This window comes from Canis aureus, chromosome 33 (genome assembly GCF_053574225.1).
Source record: "Canis aureus isolate CA01 chromosome 33, VMU_Caureus_v.1.0, whole genome shotgun sequence".
NCBI lineage: Eukaryota > Metazoa > Chordata > Mammalia > Carnivora > Canidae > Canis > Canis aureus.
This window is the reverse complement of record NC_135643.1, coordinates 227,501-242,681: the sequence shown is the minus strand read 5'-3', so window position 1 is coordinate 242,681 and position 15,181 is coordinate 227,501. Positions and strand designations below refer to the sequence as shown.

The 15,181-nt window shown below is 45.1% G+C and overlaps 1 pseudogene; it reads left to right on the top strand.

Moving 5' to 3' along the window:
* The first annotated feature begins 13,057 nt into the window (after positions 1–13,057).
* On the top strand, positions 13,058–14,101 carry LOC144304057 (NHP2-like protein 1 pseudogene; annotated as a pseudogene).
* Positions 14,102–15,181: the final 1,080 nt, after the last annotated feature.

Below are 15,181 nucleotides of genomic sequence, written 5' to 3'. Positions count from 1 at the left end.
CTGATATTGCGTTTAAATTGTCTGATTTGCATACAGCTTCCAAAGTAATAAACAATTTTCTGGATTTAAAAAAGATATTCTTTCCTTTGGCTAATAAAACGAAATACTTTGTTATTTATGTTTTTCCATTTTATGCCACCAAAAGCAAAGCAACACACTGGCAAGCATATCTACAGTTATTTATAGATCATATAGAAATAATATTAGGAATTCATGTTTCTGAAATGGAAATAAATACCTTATATACTTAATGGAAATGTGATTACCCAGTAAAAGTTATAATACATCGAAAATTGATTTTGTACTCTTGAATACCACTGGGCAACTATATTAAACACTAATCTCAAGATATATTGTATGAAATGAAGTGAATTGGCTCTGAGTGTAGTTGCCCTTCAAAACCTCTGTGTTAGCTTGCGGAAAGTCCTGGAGACATAGTGTCTGTGGTCAGATGTTTCCAGAGAAACCTTTTAACCTTTCTTAGTATTTATACACAGATTTCTCTTTTCCTCCATTTGACTATGTAGGTGTTCAGAGAATGCACCTTGGGATCCAGACTGCCTGGGCCCAAGTCCTGGCTCTACGTCTCGTGGCCTTAGGCAAGGTGGTTAACTACCCCATGTGCCAATAACAGCATGTGTAAAAATGGAGATAATTATAGTACCCATGAGGAGGTTGCTGTGGGAATTAAACTGATACATGTCATGCTTAGAAAACAAATAGTGAGCTCTCATCACTCATAGTTATCAATTATTCTTAAACATACTTTAACCAGAGATCTAATATCTCCTTCCTTTTGTACCTTCAACCTCTATACGGGCTCCTTCCCAGCAAAATTTATATATGAACAAATCTCTTGATTTAGAAGATAAAAAATTCTCCCCTGACCCTTTACCTCTCTTTGCCTACAGACCAGTCCTTTCCCTCTGCTTTTACATTTTTTAAAGATTTATTTATTTGAGAGAGAGAGAAAGACATGTGGATGGGGTGGGGGAGGGAAGAAGGGGCAGAGGACAGGAGAGTGGGACAGACTTCCACTCAGCAGAGAGTCCTATGTGATGCTCCACATGGGGCTCAATCTCCCCACCCTCCCCTCCCAGGAGATCATGACTTGAGCCGAAACCAGGAGCCAGAGGCTTAGTGTACAGAGCCACCCAGGTGCCCCCACAGCCACTTTTCAGACAAGTCACATATGCCACCATCATCATTTTCCCAAGTTGCAACCCTCAGTATATTTCAGTTTCACATCTCAGATCCTTGCCTACGCTTCCTCTTCCTGAATATCTTGGAATACAATGGTCATTGATTCTGTTCTTAATTTGCTTTCATTTCAAGCTGAATTTAATGATACTGAACACATCCTCCTTCTCTCTCTTCTGTTGTCTGCCAAACCACATTCTCTGGACCACCTGCTTATCTGACCATTTATCCCTGCATCTCTTGCAGACTTCCTCTTATCACTTGCTTTGGGAGGTCCTCAAGGCTCTGAGTCTACAGTCACTCCTCAGCCAACTGCATCTGCTTCTCTCTCTCTCCTTGCACAACCATCTAATCACCACACACCATTTGCTGGATCTCTTATGTGTCTCTCAGATGTATTATGCTAGTCCATCTCCACCATCAATCCTGGCCCAGCCCAGCATCCATCTCTCACTTTTTTTAAAGATTTATTTATTTGTTTGTTTATTCATTCATTCATTCATTCATTCATTCATTCATGAGAGACATACAGAGAGAGGCAGAGACACAGGCAGAGGGTGAACAGGCTCCCTGCAGCGAACCCGATGTGGGACTTGATCCAGGGACCCCGGGATCACAACCTGAGCCAAAGGCAGATGCTCAACCACTGAGCCACCCAGGTACCCCTCACTTTTTTGTATAATAGCCCCATAGCTGGCTTTTTCTATTTCTCATCTTGTCCTCTCTCAGTTTCCTTTCAAAAATGCAAAGAGGATCAGTCTTTTGTCTGTTTGAACTCTCTAAGTAACTTGTCAACACCCTTAGGAAATGGTTCTCCTACTCTAATGTGCCAGGAAGGCTTCAGGACCTGCCTTTTGCCTACCTTTCTAGCTCAGCTCTCACTCACCCTTCTATACTACTCTCTCTTAATCTACACTCCATGGGCTTTGAGTTACTCAGTGTCTGATACTCACTCTTGTCAGAACCTTTAGCATCCTGGACCCTCTTTGTAGAGTTTTGCCACCATGTTCTTCAGTCTAGGTAGCAGTCTGTTATTTCTCCTCCAATAGCATCTTTCTCTGACATAAAATTTTGTTTTAAGATCTGTATCTTTGCTCCATGAGAAGAATTATCTATGTCTCCTTTGACTTTTAACACACAATACACATTTAAGTATTTGTTGAACAGGTGAGTGAATAAACCCTCCTCAATTTTCCTTATGCTCATTTTTAATCCTTTGGTTCAAATGCTTTGCTCCGTATGATGGCAAATTTTATGTCTTAACTGGACGGAGCCAAGGATGCCTGAATATTTCACCAAATATTCTGAATATTTCAGTGAAGATATTTCTGGCTGACTTTAATATATATATATATATATATTTATATAGTATATTTAGTATATAAACATACATATTTAAAGATTTTATTTTATTCATGAAAGACTCACAGAGAGACAAAGACATAGGCAGAGGAGAAGCTCCCCCCTGCAGGGAGCCTGATGCAGAACTCGATTCCATGATCCCGGGATCATGATCTGAGCAGATGCTCAGCGACTGAGCCACCCAAGTGCCCCGAGTTTAATATTTAAATCAATAGATGAGGTAAAACAGATTGTCCTTCCTAATGTGGGTGGGCCTTATCCAATCGCTGAAGTCCTGAATAGAACAAAAAGACTGACCATCTCTGAATAAAAGGAAATTCTTCCTGCCTTATTGCCTTCTAGCTGGGACATTGGTATTTTCTTGCCTTCAGACTTTAATTGAAGCATCAGCTCTTCCTGTCTTGAGACTGACAGTCTTGAATTGAAGGTGCACTATTGTTTCTCATGGCTTTTAGGTCTTTGGGCTCAGACTAGAACTTGCACCATTGGCCCTCCTGGATCTCCAGCTTGTAGACTCACCCCACAGGTCTAAGGACTTATCAGCTTCCATAATTGTGTGAGCTAATTCCTTATAATAAGCCTCTCTCTTTGTATATCTCTATCTATCTCTGTATCTATCTATCACAATATCTGTCTACCTATACATATATATATCTCCTATTGGTTCTGTTTCTCTGAAGAATCCTAATACAATCTGTCAATAATATTTGGAGTTGGAAATATACCAAGAAGTGATCAGATACATAGATAATAAACATAAATGTTTACCACCTGTCACTAGCAGCAATTTTCTAAATATAACTAATTTTGAATTTTGTTTTTCTTTTTTATTCAAAAATTGCCAAAATCCAGAAGGTCATCAGCAAAAACACCAACAAAAATCAAGACAAACATCAGTAAGCTGCAAACTGAGCAAGACAGTCTTTAGGGAAGTGTCCTGTAGTAATACTTATACCACCAACTAGTTCATGAGTACGTCAGTTTTTTAAAATTCATATTTCCAAAATAACATTTCAAAGTGTACTTAGGTTCTATTAATAGCTTACAAATTTTAATCTATAATGTAGCTAAAATCTCTTATAGAGTTCTGCACCTGACAAAAGAAGTTGCTGAACAGATGAGGGAAGGAGAGGAGAGATTAGGCAAATTCCACCTTTATTTTAGGCACGTGGTGAGTCTCGTGTATGTTCCATAAATTAATGTCCTGTGTGGCCATGTGGCCATGTGGCACATTCCTAATTCCTGCTTCCACTATTGAATTGTCTGACATGAAAGCTCAGATCAGTTCATCATCAACAACAAAATTTGAGTACCTGCTCTGTGCTAGGGTATTTCCTAACTGTGAAGAAAACATAAAGAATGACAAATGCTCATTCTCAAAATGAGAGTAGGAAAATCAGAGGAACAAAGGAAATGAAGAGTGAATTCAATGGTAGATTCTCTGCTCTTCACTCAATTTGCCTTCATTTCTCTATCATTCACCTTCAAGCCAATTCATGGAGTATGGGAATAGCACAGATCCATGACAATTATTTTTATATGAATGTGCATATACACAAAGAGATCACGGGCTTAACAGCAGTTTACAAGAGACTTGGAGCATTTGGAGAAATAAAAATTCAATTGAAACAATTGAAGTGGGGGGGAACCTGGGGTGCACAGTCAGTTGAACATCAGTCAGACTCTTGGTTTCAGTTCAGGTGGTGATCTCAGAATCTTGAGATCACAAGCCTGGCTCCATGCTCAGTGCAGAGTCTGCTGAGGACTCTCTCTTCCTCTCCCTCTGCCTCTCCCCTACCCCTAACCTTGCTCCCTCTCTCAAATAAATAAATCTCCTTTAAAAAATGACAAGAAACAATCCAGTGGTCAGAGCTGCTAAAAAAGCTAATAGTGCTTAATGTTGTTCCCATTTGCAGAAATAAAGTGCCCTGATTGAAGTAGATAATAATTTTCTAATTATACACTTTATTATCTATTGCTGAAAGATCTTGGATATTTCACCTGGAGTAAAACAATTAAGACACACTTGGAAACTTTCTTCAAACCTTTGGTCCTCTTTTGATGAGTGAAAACTTGGAAAATGTGTGAAAATTACAGATATCCCTTACTGTTAAGAACTTTCTAGCAACTAAAACAATAGAACAAAGAAATGGCTTGGCCTGCGAGAGCTGAGTAAGTATCATAGTCTCATTGGATGTGATCAAGAAGAGAGTGGACGACACCTGTAAAAGATGATCTAGAAAGAATTAATCTACTGTCTGGAAGTTAAATTAGATGACCTTTAGTTCTCTCCTCAAATTCTGAAGCTCCATGGTTTTATTTATTTTTATTTCCCTAATATTTTAATTTTTTTTAAGTAATCTCTACACCCAATGTGGGGCTCGAACTTACAACTCCAGATCAAGAGTCACATGCTCTACCAACTAAGCCAGCCAGGTGCCCCTGAAATACCATAATTTTAGATTTTAGTAAGTTGTGGACTGCTTACTTGTACATTTGTAGACACTTCAAAAGCACATTATTAAAACTTTTATAGTATGTCCAATCACATCATTACACATGCAAAAAAAAAAACCCTCAGAAAATTTGCTGAATAAATATCAACATAATAAAGTACACATTTTGATACCTCACCAAACTAAGGGTGTACAGTATTTCATGAACTCAACATTTTCTTTTAATTCAAATTTTACATGATATAAAGACTTAGAAAAACATTCATAATCTGAATTATTTTACATAGAAATATGTAAATCCATGGGCTCTCTAAAGCTACTGAATACTATCCTTTTCATTATATCTCCTATTAATGCCTTTATTATTCTTTTGTTTCTGTTTTGTTTGTTGAAAATATCCTCATTACAAGTAAGAACAATGATAAATTTTGTTAAATATTTGCTTTTGAGTACTTTGGTTTTTTGTTTGTTTGTTTTAATTTTTATTTATTTATTTATTTATTTATTTATTTATTTATTTATGATAGTCACAGAGAGAGGCAGAGACACAGGCAGAGGGAGAAGCAGGCTCCATGCACCGGGAGCCTGATGTGGGATTCGATCCTGGGTCTCCAGGATCGCGCCCTGGGCCAAAGGCAGGCGCCAAACCGCTGTGCCACCCAGGGATCCCTACTTTTGAGTACTTTGGATCTGAGTACTTGCTCTGATGTACTCCAGGGAATTTTCTTATTTATTTTATCTTCCTGTTCATTCATTGTTTCTAATAAAACGTTAAAACTAAAATAGTTCTCCTTCAGAAATGTACAAGAGCATATTTAATTTCGCTTTAGTATCTAAAAGTTAGTGGGTAATCAAAATGAGATGATGTAAACTTTCTGTATATTCTTCTCAATACCATTTTTTCTCCAGTAACAACTACCTTTCAAATATTTAAAGTTCTGAATCTGAGATCCTGTGAAACAAGTCTTATTTTCATCATGGATCTTAATAATATATTAATAAAGCATCTCAGATATAACCTAAATGTCTGTTGGAATCCCATCAAAAGTGGAGCTAGCTTTCCCTTTAATATATAATTCTCTTTTTCCAATTGGCATCTTTCATCCTTCCTGGCTAGCTACTTGCTTCTGTGACATCTGTGGCCTCTCAATTCCTTTCTTAATGCAGCTGTTTAGGTCTGCCAGAGGAAACTATCAGGAAAGTCACCCAGTTGACATTCTGTAGGTAGCCCTGAGAAGCAACCAAAGGCTTTTCCTGGGTCCAGCCACATTGAGACTCCAGCAACCCAAGCAGGGTCCCTACCATTTAACCTTCAACTCCTCTATTTACAGCCAATGTTTCTTTTTTCCTCTTTCTCTTGAAGTAATGTCAATTACTCTCAAAGTTCTCAAAGCCTTGCTGCTTAGACTCAGTGAATAAAGGCATAGTTTGGAAAGATGTAAGACCATACATATCATGACAAAAGAATGAAACACCGATTTTTTTAATGACAAGAAAAGAGTGTTTTATAAAACATTTCATTGCAATACACAAGCAATGTATTAAGCAATACATTAGCAATGTGCAATACACAAGATATGTAAGCTGCTGAAAGCCTTGAAAAGCCTTTTCCTTCACTGATAGAGAGTGGGATTTATCAGCTCAACTGTTGACAGCTTTCCCTTCATTCAGTCTTTGCATGAAAAACATAATTAATACTTCCTTGAATAGTCCAAGCTGAGTTGAGAAACCATCTGTCAGAGATGTCATGTCAGTAATTCCTGCCTGGGATGGAACTGGATGTTAACCAGTTTAACCAGCTTTCTTTCAAGCATTGACTCTCCTTAATCATGGTAAAAATTCATTTTTTCCAAATGGGAAAGTTGGTCCATGTGATGTTTGGATTCTAGTGGAATCAATAAAAGATGAAAATCAAGTCTTTTTGTATTTCAAAGACCAGTCCCTCACTCCCATCCTTTCCTTCTTTCTCTTTCCCTCTAAGGGCTGCCTAAAAATAGACCATATCTGCAAAGAGAATTTAAAAATTAAGGGGAGGGATCCCTGGGTGGCGCAGCGGTTTGGCGCCTGTCTTTGGCACAGGGCACGATCCTGGAGACCCGGGATCGAATCCCATGTCAGGCTCCCGGTGCATGGAGCCTGCTTCTCCTTCTGCCTGTGTCTCTGCCTCTCTCTCTCTCTCTCAATAAAAAAATCCTTTAAAATAATAAACAAACAAACAATGAATGAATGCATGCACGAACGAACAAATAAATAAATAAAATTTAAAGAGTTTCAAAAAAGAGAGTAAAAAAATGGAATGGAAAGATAACTTGGCGAGGAGGATGTGTGAACGTATGTAATGCCGCTGAGCGACTCTAGGCTTAGAAAGGGTTACAAGGTTCCATCGTAGGTGACGCCTGTCTTTTGGACCACAACCGAAACACAAAACAAGACCTCCTGTCCCTGGCTCAGAGTAAGGGAGTTCCTGGGTCAGGCTGGAGGGGGTTCCTGTGGTCCGCAGAGTGCAGAACCCCGGTTCAGCCATCTGGACTCTTTTCTTCCTGTCCGCGGAGACAGGCGTGGTCGCAGACGGCACACTCCTGTAAAGGCAAGGCCAGAAGGAAGAACTTCAGCATTTCTTTTGCTCTTCTTTTCTGTTCTTCCGGTTGTTGTGGTTCCGGTGTCGTTGAGCCTCAGCATTTCCAAGCACCTCGTAGGGGCAACCTGGGAGGCTCGCTGGGGTTAAGCAGCTGACTCTCGGTTTCGTCCGCCAGGAGGTGGCACTCTTGACTCGCCCAGTGAGGCCGCGGCGACCTCTGGAAGGAAGGTATCAGGCTCACGGTTTCCGAGGGGCTCGGGTGGCTCCCGAGAAGTGGATCTGAGCGTCTCCAGGCTGTCTGATCCTATCTGAGTCTTAGGATGCGATTCCAGGGGCCCCTGGCCCGCTCGGTCAATAGAGATCACTTTGACAAATGGACCCCGGGGGCCGGGGCCGGGGCCGGGGCCGGGTGGGGGGCGGGGGGGAGAAAGGGAGGGGAGGGAGGAGGGGAGGGCGGCGTGGGGACCGGGGGAGGTCGAAAGAAAGGAAAACAGACGCCATTCTACTCAAGGAAGGCCTTGGTGATACAGCGGATCCTTCCAACGGTGTCTGGTTGCAATGAGCACGGATTCCCACCGACCTTCTGAAGAGGATTTAACAATCGCCAAAAAAAAGGAAGATGACTCACTGAGAGTTTCTGAACTCTGTTCAGGGTTTCGTGGACCTCATTCAGTTCCACGTTGTTCCTTTCTGTTCGGTTTCCACGCAGCTTTTTCATTAGTTCCGGCAACTCCTACTGTATGTAGTTGGACAATCTCAGGGTGACCAGACACCGGGATTCGTCCAGAGTCCTTTCCGCGAATCTTCTGAAAAGTGGACCGCATTGTTGCAAGACCTTCCTAACAACACCTGCACGTGACAGGGAGGTCACCCACGGATGGACGTGCCTAAAGACCCAATGAGAATTCATTATAATGCAGTCGAGAGGAAAATCCGACCAGTTTCTGTCACACACACATACACACACACACACAACACACATGCACGTACGCAGAGCATTTAAACAGTTCGAATGTGGAGTGACGGCACTCTACCAGGACACGTTACAAGTTTAGGAATTTCATTTCCTGTTCGGAACACCGGCAGCATTCACCCACACAATGTAATCTAAGAGGGCTTATGGTTCTTTGTCTGACAGTGCTTCTCATGTGCCTTCCCATAGCAGGTAAACGACCTATAGTAGTCAAGAGACTCTATTTAGGGTTTGGCATTCTGGGATCCGCTGAGAATCCACGAACGGATGAAGGGACCAGTAGACAGACAGACAGACAGGCAGCCAACCAGCCAACCAAAAACATCTCAGAAGTTTTCAAGGCACATGCCTACAAAGGATCACGGATCATAACAAAACGGAAATCTTCAGTGTCTCTTTCGCCGAGGTGGCCCCTAGGAGATTCTACAGGTGCTTTTAGAGTTGTCCCCAAAATGAAGCTCCTTTACCGTGGAGAAGTTTTCACTCTTACGTAGTAGGGGAAGACCGGATACAAACGAACCCAAAAAATAAAATAAATAAGTAAATACCAAAAAAAGTGAAACAAGAACAACCAAAAAAAAAAAAAAAAAAAAGGGAATCTAAAAACCTTGCTGTTCTGGGCAGGTAAAGGGAGACACACACACACACACACACACACACACACACCCCAAAAAACAAACAAAAAACCCCCAACCAAACCACACCAAACCAAGCCAACCAACCAAACAAAAAAGCACCTTGTCTTTGTCTTTTCTTCTCTGTTCACACTCTTATCAAGAGTAGACTACCAATGCAAGAGAATCTCGCCATTTTAGCAGAGAGAAGAGCCAAATCTCAGTTGTACACCAGTGTAGTAGTAAAACCCACTTCTCCCAATCTCAGTCCGTCCTGACCACGCCTGCAATCCCTTTTCAAAGAGTCTGCTTCTGGGACGCCTTGGGTGGCTCAGCGGTGGAAGGTCTGCCTTTGGCTCAGGGCCTGATCCCAAGGGTCCTGGGATCCAGACCCACATCGGGCTCCCCACGTGGAGCCTACTTCTTCCCCTGCCTGTGTCTCTGCCTCTCTCTCTCTCTCTCTCTGTGTGTGTGTCTCTCTGTCTGTCTCTCTCTTTCTCTGTCTCTGCCTCACTGTGTCTCTGTGTCTGTCTCTCTGTCTCTGTCTCTCTTTATCTCTCTGCCCCTTTTCTCTGTCTCTTTGTCTCTCTCTCCCCTTCTCTCTGTCTCTCTCTCTTTCTCTGTCTCTGCCTCTCTCTGTGTCTGTCTCTCTGTGTCTCTCTGCCTCTCTTTTCTCTGTCTCTCTCTCTTTGTCTCTCTCTCCCCTTCTCTCTGTCTCTGTCTCTGCCTCTGTTTATCTCTCTGCCTCTCTTTTCTCTGTGTCTCTCTCCCCTTCTGTCTCTCTTTATCTCTCTGTCTCTCTCTTTGTCTCTCTCTCTCTCCCTGTCTCTCTCCTTCTCTGTGTCTCTCTCCTATCTCTGTCTCTCTTTGTCTCTGTCTTGCTTTCTCTGTCTCTCTCTATCTCTCTGTGTCTCTGTCTCTGTGCCTCTGTCTCTCTTTGTCTCTCTCTTTCTCTGTCTTTCTCTCTGTCTCTCTCTGTCTCTGTTACTCTCTCTCCTTCTCTCTGTCTCTCTCTCTGTCTCTGTCTCTCTCCCATGAATACATAAATAAAATCCAAAAAAATAAAAAACAGAAAACAAAAAACAAATCTCAAAAATCTCCTTCATAAATCCCTTCTATAATTTCTTTTTCCATTCCGTCAGTCTTAAGTGTTCTTTCTCTAAATAGCCAGGCTTTGGGACGCCCCTGTGCCTCAGCGTTTGAGCGTCTGGCTTCAGCTCAGGGCGTGATCCCAGACTCCTGGGACCGAGTCCCATATCAGGGTCCTCGCATAGAGCCTGCTTCCCTTGTCTCTGCCTGTCCCTGTGTCTCTCGTGAATAAGTAAATAAAATCTTAAAAAAAAAAAAAAAAGCCAGAGTCATTTCAGGACAGATTCATTTTCTTTTTTATTTTATTTTATTTTATTTTATTTTATTTTATTTATTTATGATAGTCACAGAGAGAGAGAGAGAGAGAGAGGCAGAGACACAGGCAGAGGGAGAAGCAGGCTCCATGCACCGGGAGCCTGATGTGGGATTCGATCCCAGGTCTCCAGGATCGTGCCCTGGGCCAAAGGCAGGCGCCAAACCACTGCGCCACCCAGGGATCCCCGATTCATTTTCTTTAACCACCACCACCACCACCCGTATTTTCATGCCTTGTATCTATTCTACATGTCTCCTACTATCTCACACACAGAGGTTGTTTTCCTTATCGTTAACCAGTAGTCTCGATTCCATGTGGCAGATTTTTTAAAATTGTACTTATTTTACACTTTTTGAGAGAGGAGAGAGAGAGAGAACTTTGTGAAGGGGGAAGAGAGGGAGGGAGGGAGACAGAGACAGAGACATAGGCAGAAGCAGGCTCCCCACAAGGAGCCAGATGTGGAAAGGGGTCCGGACTCGGATACCCCCCCCCCGCCGCCCCAGAATTGGGCCCTGACCCAAAGGCCGATGCTCAACCCCTCAACCGCTGAGCCACCCAGGCGGCAGACTGTTAACTCCTAGAAACCTCAGTCTCTGGTGAAAAGTCAGTAGGAACCACGGGCACATTGTCTATCGTACCAGAAATCCTTAGATTGTCAAATGTATGAATACATGTGATAGTTTTTAGAAACACGTGTGTGTGTGTGTGTGTGTGTGTGTGTGTGTGTGTGTGTATGTATTGTTGGGCTGGCTGAGAGACAGGGGCACCCAAAATGGCGGACATCTCAAACTGGGTCAAAATGGCTGATCTTCCCGTCAAAGCATCCCTGACCACCACATCATCTCCAGTGAGTCGAAGCCTAGATGGGAAACCGAAACTTTCCATCCAGGAACCGCCCCCGCCCCCTCCCCATCGTCTGATACTATCCCCCCCCTACTCCCAGCCAATCACCTAAGGACACGGTGTTCCCTTGTCTAATTTGGCTAGGGACCCACCCGGATCCAGAGTCGGAACCAAGAAGGCTTCAAAACCCCCACAGTCCCCAACCCCGCGCGACTTCCCTGACTCTGGCCACCTCTCCGAGTCATGGAACCTCGCCCAGGAGCGCTCCCCATTAAAGCACTCTCCTACCTACTGCCTGGCTCTGCTGGTTTTTTATTTCTCCGCTGTTCATTTTGTAAAAACCTAACATGTAGGACACAATTTTTTTTTTAAGATTTAAGAGAGGGGGGGGGGGGGGCAAAGACACAGAGGGAGAAGCAGGCTCCAGTGCAGGGAGCCTGACGTGGGACTCGATCCCGGGACTCCAGGATCACGCCCTGGGCTGAAGGCGGCACTAAAACGCTGAGCCACACGGGCTGCCCTGTATGATACAATTGTGAAGGAAGCACGAAACAGGGGATCCCTGGGTGGCTCAGCGGTCCTGCAGGGTGCCCGCTTCTCCCTCTGCCCGTGTGTGTGTGTGTGTGTGTGTGTGTGTGTGTGTGTGTGATGAATTGTGAATTAAAATTAAAAAAAAAAAAGAGGAAGGAAAAGAGAAACGAACAAACCAACCTGAAACACGTTTACTGACACACCCAGGTATCTGCAGGTTTCCTGAATCAGACAAAAGAGAAACACAAAAACTGAGGTGGGGGGAGGGGGGGGGGAAGGAAGAAAAGGGCAAGGGGTGGGGGAGGAAAACACAACACCACAAAACAAAAAAACCACCTTGGGTGTCTTACTGACTCACACTTTAGTATTTTACCTTTCTGTTGGAAAGACAGACGCCAGGTATCCGATGAACTGAACCCAATTTATCAATTAAGCTAGTTACACCTTCAAAGTTCCAGGTCACCAAAGATTTGGGAAGCTATTGTAAAAGTTTAACCTATAGACCTTTTTTTCATTTATTTATTTATTTATTTATTTATGATAGTCGGGGGGGGGGGGAGAGAGAGAGAGAGAGAGAGAGAGAGAGAGAGAGAGAGAGAGAGAGAGAAAGAGAGAAAGAGAGAAAGAGAGAGAGGCAGAGACATAGGCAGAGAGAGAAGCAGGCTCCATGCACCGGGAGCCCGACGTGGGACTCGATCCCGGGTCTCCAGGATCGCGCCCTGGGCCAAGGGCAGGCGCCAAACCGCTGCGCCACGCAGGGATTCCCCCCTTTTTTCATTTTTTTCTTTTTCTTTTTTTTTAACCTGCTTGCTCGTCACAAGGAAAAGTACACGAGACGGACAAAATCGATCATTTGAAGTAGTTTCCGTGGACAAATCCTCAGAGGCACAACTCCACTAATCCGTTGAGTTCACAGCAAAGTTGAGTACGCCCGTCCCTCGGGGCCTGGACCCTCCGGCATGGGCATGGCATCCGGGTGGGTCCCGGTGGAGCAAGGGGATAAGTAGTTCTCCTTTTCTTTTCTGTGCCTGTGGGTCTAACAAGACACCACACGTGTCTCGTTTCTTTGTAATGAGGTGGCGGAAGGGTCTATCTCGATCACCACCATTCCAGGCCCACAAACTGTGACGGGAGCACAGCACATCCCACCGCCCACCCCAACGGCGGCGGGGGCGGGGGCGCGTGGGGACAAAACCGGTTATCCGTATGAAGTGTGACGGTGATAGGTAGCTCCCAGGACACGTCTTTTTACAGGAAACCCACAGGGACCGCGGATACGCAGAGATGACTGAGGCTGATGTGAATCCGAAGGCCTACCCCCTGGCAGATGCCCACCTCCCCAAGAAACTCCTGGACGCGTGTTCAGCAGTCCCGTAACTACAAGCAGCTTCGGAAAGGAGCCCACGAAGCCACCAAAACCCTCTGTGGAGAGGCATCTCTGAGTTCATCCTGATGGCTGGCTGCAGACGCCGAGCCCCTGGAGATCATGCCGCACCGTCCGCCGCCCGCCTGCCTGCCTGCCGCGTGAAGAGAAGAACGTGCCCTACGTGTTCGTGCGCTCCAAGCAGGCCCTCGGGCGGGCCTGCGGGGTGTCCGGGCCTGTCCTCGCCTGTCCCGTCACCATCCAAGGAGGCTCGCAGCCAAAGCCGCAGATCCAGTCCATTCAGCAGTCCATCGAAAGGCTCTTCGTGGAAACCGCTGGCCTCTGTCCCACCCCTCACGGAGCCCAGCCCTCCCCCCTGGGGTTGTGTCTACCGTCTGCGTTCGCATGTAGTTTCTCCAGCTGCCTTCTCTCGTTCTTTTTTTTTTTTTTTTAAATTTTTATTTATTTATGATAGTCACAGAGAGAGAGAGAGAGAGGCAGAGACACAGGCAGAGGGAGAAGCAGGCTCCCCGCAGGGAACCCGATGCGGGCACACGAGCCCAGGGTACCCCTTCCACCTCCCCAACCCCCGCCCCGCATCCAGCCCCGAGAGGAAGGCAGCCGCCCAACCACTGAGCCACCCAGGCGTCCGTCCCTCTTTTCCTTTCTCTTATCCGTCAACCTTCCAGCCTTCCGCCTCCACCTCCGCCTGTTCCTTCATCTCGGTTTCCTCCTGGAAAACAGGCTTTGTCCGTGGTTGCCTCCCTCTCAGCCCTCTGAAAGAGGTGGAGTGGGTTGGGCATCAGTTCTGGTGCTCGTGCGTGCGTGTGGACTTGGGATTTCCGGCGTCCGCCTGCCTGGCCTGCTTTCCCCGTCTTCTTCATGATTTGGACTCAAGGGAAGTGGCGGGGGGTTGGGGGGGGGGAGATCGGGTCCTTATTTCTCTGGACCACCTCTTGGGTCCCATCCCACGAGGCATCTTTCTGATGGGGTGACCTAGAAGTCCGAACGTAGGGAGGGAGAGAGAGAGAGAGAGAGAGAGAGAGAGAGAGAGAGAGAGAGAGAGAGAGGAGAGAGGAGAGAGGAGAGAGGAGAGAGGAAGGGGCAGAGACCTAGGCAGAGGGAGAAGAAGCAGGCTCCACGCAAGGACACAAACAAACCTTCCAAAAAAAGAGAAGGAAAAAAAAGGTAAACTTGCGGCAACGGCCCGGCCGCTCGGGGGTCGAGCTCCGCCTTCAGCCCAGGGCGTGGTCCTGGAGACGCGGGCTCAGAGTCCCAGGTCAGGCGCTCTGGATGGAGCCTGCTTCTCCGTCTCCGTCTGTGTCTGATGAAAGAAAGAAAGAAAGAAAGAAAAGAAAGAAAGAAAGAAAGAAAGAAAAGAAAATGAATAAATAGTAAGTAAGCAAGTAAGTACGTACGTACATACATACATACATAAATGCACATACATACAAACAAAGACAAACTCGGGGCAACGGCCCGGCCGCTCGGGGGTCGAGCTCCGCCTTCAGCCCAGGGCGTGGTTCTGGAGACGCGGGCTCAGAGTCCCAGGTCAGGCGCTCTGGATGGAGCCTGCTTCTCCGTCTCCGTCTGTGTCTGATGAAAGAAAGAAAGAAAGAAAGAAAAGAAAGAAAGAAAGAAAAGAAAATGAATAAATAGTAAGTAAGCAAGTAAGTACGTACGTACATACATACATACATACATAAATGCACATACATACAAACAAAGACAAACTCGGGGCAACGGCCCGGCCGCTCGGGGGTCGAGCTCCGCCTTCAGCCCAGGGCGTGGTTCTGGAGACGCGGGCTCAGAGTCCCAGGTCAGGCGCTCTGGATGGAGCCTGCTTCTCCGTCTCC